This window comes from Apteryx mantelli, unplaced genomic scaffold (genome assembly GCF_036417845.1).
Source record: "Apteryx mantelli isolate bAptMan1 unplaced genomic scaffold, bAptMan1.hap1 HAP1_SCAFFOLD_91, whole genome shotgun sequence".
Lineage (NCBI taxonomy): Eukaryota > Metazoa > Chordata > Aves > Apterygiformes > Apterygidae > Apteryx > Apteryx mantelli.
This window is the reverse complement of record NW_027118813.1, coordinates 301,158-305,878: the sequence shown is the minus strand read 5'-3', so window position 1 is coordinate 305,878 and position 4,721 is coordinate 301,158.

The following is a 4,721-nucleotide window of genomic DNA, read 5'->3' as shown; positions in this document are numbered from 1 at the left end:
CGAAGGCACGCAGCGCTTTGCCAGGCGCCCAAGGACGCAGCGCTGTGCGAGGCGGTGAGGGCACACAGTGCTTTGCTAGGCGGCGAGCCGACGTGGAGCTTTGCTAGGCAGCGAAGGCACGAGGCGATTGGGGAGGCGGCGAAGGCACACGGCGCTTTGCTAGGCGGCGAGGGCGAGAAGGCACGCAGCGCTCTCTTAGGCGGCGAGGCAGCGAAGGCACGCGCTGCTTTGCTAGGCGCCGAAGGCACGCAGCGCTTCCTTCGTTTGCGAGGCAGCGAAGAGATGGAGCGCTTTGCTTGTTGGCCAGGCAGCGAACAGGCGCTGTGCTTTGCTTTCTGCCACTCAGCGAATACACGCAGCGCTCTGCTTTTTGGCGAGGCACTGAACAGATGCAGCGTTTAGTTTGCGAGGCGGCCAAGAGACGCGGCGCTTTGCATGCTGGCGAGGCGGCGAGCAGATCGAGTGCTTTGCTTGTTGGCGAGGCAGCGAAGAGATTCAGCAGTCTCCTTGTTTGTGACACAGCCAACATGCACAGTGCTTGCTCCTTGTGCGAGGCAGCGAAGAGATGCAGCACTTTGCTTGTGCACCAGGTGGCGCAGTGGCATGGCGGATGGCTTTTTGGCGTGGAGGCGAAGCGACGCAGCACTTTGCTAGTTGGCGAGGCAGCGAAGAGACGCAGCAGTCTGCTTGTTTGTGAGACAGCCAACATGCCCAGTGGTTAGCTCTTGTGCGAGGCAGCGAATGACCGCCGAGCAAATGGCTTTGTGCGTTCGCCGCCTCGCTGCCTAGCAAAGCGTCGTCTGCCTTGGGCGCCTAGCAAAGCTGCGCGTGCCGTCGCCGTCAGGCAAAGCGCCGTGTTCCTTGGGCGCCTAGCAAAGAAGTGCCTGCGTTCGGCGCCTCGCCGCATCGCAGCCTAGCAAAGCGCTGCGTGCCTTCGGCGGCTGGCAAAGCCGTGCGTGCCTTCGCCGCCTCACACACCGCGGCGTGCCTTCGCCGCCTGGCAGAGCAGCGCGTGCCTTCGCCGCCTCGCCGCCTGAGAAAGCGCTGCGTGCCTTCTCGCCCTCGCCGCCTAGCAAAGCGCCGTGTCCCTTCACCGCCTCGCCGCCTAGCAAAGCTGCGCGTGCCGTCGCCGCCTAGCAAAGCGCCGTGTTCCTTCGGCGCCTAGCAAAGCAGCGCGTGCCTTCGCCGCCTCGCCGCCTAAGAAAGCGCTGCGTCCCTTTCGCCCTCGCCGCCCAACAAAGCGCCCTGTCCCTTCACCGCCTCCCCAATCGCTTCGGCCCTTCGCCGCCTCGCCGCCCAGCATAGCGCTGCTTGCCTTCGCCGCCTCACACACCGCTGCGTCCCTTCGCCGCCTCGCCGCTTAGCAAACGCCGTAGTAGCGCCGAAGGCACACGGCGCTTTTGTAGGCGCCCAAGGCACGTGGCGCTTTGCTAAGCAGCGAGGCAGCGAAGGCACGCAGCGATCTGATCGTGGTGGACGGGCTAGGGCGCCTTGCTAGGCGGCGAGGCGGCGAAGGCACGCAGCGCTTTGCCAGGCGCCCAAGGACGCAGCGCTGTGCGAGGCGGCGAGGGCAGGCAGTGCTATGCCAGGCGCCGAAGGCACTCAGCGCTTTGCCACTCGCCGAAGGCAAGCAGCGCTGTGCGAGGTGGCGAGGGCACGCAGTGCTTTGGCAGGCGCCGAAGGCACTCAGCGCTGTGCGAGGTGGCGAGGGCACGCAGTGCTTTGGCAGGCGCCGAAGGCACTCAGCGCTTTGCCAGGCGCCCAAGGACGCAGCGCTGTGCGAGGCGGTGAGGGCACACAGTGCTTTGCTAGGCGGCGAGCCGACGTGGAGCTTTGCTAGGCAGCGAAGGCACGAGGCGATTGGGGAGGCGGCGAAGGCACACGGCGCTTTGCTAGGCGGCGAGGGCGAGAAGGCACGCAGCGCTCTCTTAGGCGGCGAGGCAGCGAAGGCACGCGCTGCTTTGCTAGGCGCCGAAGGCACGCAGCGCTTCCTTCGTTTGCGAGGCAGCGAAGAGATGGAGCGCTTTGCTTGTTGGCCAGGCAGCGAACAGGCGCTGTGCTTTGCTTTCTGCCACTCAGCGAATAGACGCAGCGCTCTGCTTTTTGGCGAGGCACTGAACAGATGCAGCGTTTAGTTTGCGAGGCGGCCAAGAGACGCGGCGCTTTGCATGCTGGCGAGGCGGCGAGCAGATCGAGTGCTTTGCTTGTTGGCGAGGCAGCGAAGAGATTCAGCAGTCTCCTTGTTTGTGACACAGCCAACATGCACAGTGCTTGCTCCTTGTGCGAGGCAGCGAAGAGATGCAGCACTTTGCTTGTGCACCAGGTGGCGCAGTGGCATCGCGGATGGCTTTTTGGCGTGGAGGCGAAGCGAGGCAGCACTTTGCTAGTTGGCGAGGCAGCGAAGAGACGCAGCAGTCTGCTTGTTTGTGAGACAGCCAACATGCCCAGTGGTTAGCTATTGTGCGAGGCAGCGAATGACCGCCGAGCAAATGGCTTTGTGCGTTCGCCGCCTCGCTGCCTAAGCAAAGCGTCGTCTGCCTTGGGCGCCTAGCAAAGCTGCGCGTGCCGTCGCCGTCAGGCAAAGCGCCGTGTTCCTTGGGCGCCTAGCAAGGAACTGCCTGCGTTCGGCGCCTCGCCGCATCGCAGCCTAGCAAAGCGCTGCGTGCCTTCGGCGGCTGGCAAAGCCGTGCGTGCCTTCGCCGCCTCACACACCGCGGCGTGCCTTCGCCGCCTGGCAGAGCAGCGCGTGCCTTCGCCGCCTCGCCGCCTGAGAAAGCGCTGCGTGCCTTCTCGCCCTCGCCGCCTAGCAAAGCGCCGTGTCCCTTCACCGCCTCGCCGCCTAGCAAAGCTGCGCGTGCCGTCGCCGCCTAGCAAAGCGCCGTGTTCCTTCGGCGCCTAGCAAAGCAGCGCGTGCCTTCGCCGCCTCGCCGCCTAAGAAAGCGCTGCGTCCCTTTCGCCCTCGCCGCCCAACAAAGCGCCCTGTCCCTTCACCGCCTCCCCAATCGCTTCGGCCCTTCGCCGCCTCGCCGCCCAGCATAGCGCTGCTTGCCTTCGCCGCCTCACACACCGCTGCGTCCCTTCGCCGCCTCGCCGCTTAGCAAACGCCGTAGTAGCGCCGAAGGCACACGGCGCTTTTGTAGGCGCCCAAGGCACGTGGCGCTTTGCTAAGCAGCGAGGCAGCGAAGGCACGCAGCGATCTGATCGTGGTGGACGGGCTAGGGCGCCTTGCTAGGCGGCGAGGCGGCGAAGGCACGCAGCGCTTTGCCAGGCGCCCAAGGACGCAGCGCTGTGCGAGGCGGCGAGGGCAGGCAGTGCTTTGGCAGGCGCCGAAGGCACGCAGCGCTGTGCGAGGTGGCGAGGGCACGCAGTGCTTTGGCAGGCGCCGAAGGCACTCAGCGCTTTGCCAGGCGCCGAAGGCACGCAGCGCTGTGCGAGGTGGCGAGGGCACGCAGTGCTTTGGCAGGCGCCGAAGGCACTCAGCGCTGTGCGAGGTGGCGAGGGCACGCAGTGCTTTGGCAGGCGCCCAAGGACGCAGCGCTGTGCGAGGCGGTGAGGGCACACAGTGCTTTGCTAGGCGGCGAGCCGACGTGGAGCTTTGCTAGGCAGCGAAGGCACGAGGCGATTGGGGAGGCGGCGAAGGCACACGGCGCTTTGCTAGGCGGCGAGGGCGAGAAGGCACGCAGCGCTCTCTTAGGCGGCGAGGCAGCGAAGGCACGCGCTGCTTTGCTAGGCGCCGAAGGCACGCAGCGCTTCCTTCGTTTGCGAGGCAGCGAAGAGATGGAGCGCTTTGCTTCTTGGCCAGGCAGCGAACAGGCGCTGTGCTTTGCTTTCTGCCACTCAGCGAATACACGCAGCGCTCTGCTTTTTGGCGAGGCACTGAACAGATGCAGCGTTTAGTTTGCGAGGCGGCCAAGAGACGCGGCGCTTTGCATGCTGGCGAGGCGGCGAGCAGATCGAGTGCTTTGCTTGTTGGCGAGGCAGTGAACAGTTGCAGCGTTTAGTTTGCGAGGCGGCCAAGAGACGCGGCGCTTTGCATGCTGGCGAGGCGGCGAGCAGATCGAGTGCTTTGCTTGTTGGCGAGGCAGCGAAGAGATTCAGCAGTCTCCTTGTTTGTGACACAGCCAACATGCACAGTGCTTGCTCCTTGTGCGAGGCAGCGAAGAGATGCAGCACTTTGCTTGTGCACCAGGTGGCGCAGTGGCATGGCGGATGGCTTTTTGGCGTGGAGGCGAAGCGAGGCAGCACTTTGCTAGTTGGCGAGGCAGCGAAGAGACGCAGCAGTCTGCTTGTTTGTGAGACAGCCAACATGCCCAGTGGTTAGCTCTTGTGCGAGGCAGCGAATGACCGCCGAGCAAATGGCTTTGTGCGTTCGCCGCCTCGCTGCCTAGCAAAGCGTCGTCTGCCTTGGGCGCCTAGCAAAGCTGCGCGTGCCGTCGCCGTCAGGCAAAGCGCCGTGTTCCTTGGGCGCCTAGCAAGGAACTGCCTGCGTTGGGCGCCTCGCCGCATCGCAGCCTAGCAAAGCGCTGCGTGCCTTCGGCGGCTGGCAAAGCCGTGCGTGCCTTCGCCGCCTCACACACCGCGGCGTGCCTTCGCCGCCTGGCAGAGCAGCGCGTGCCTTCGCCGCCTCGCCGCCTGAGAAAGCGCTGCGTGCCTTCTCGCCCTCGCCGCCTAGCAAAGCGCCGTGTCCCTTCACCGCCTCGCCGCCTAGCAAAGCTGCGCGT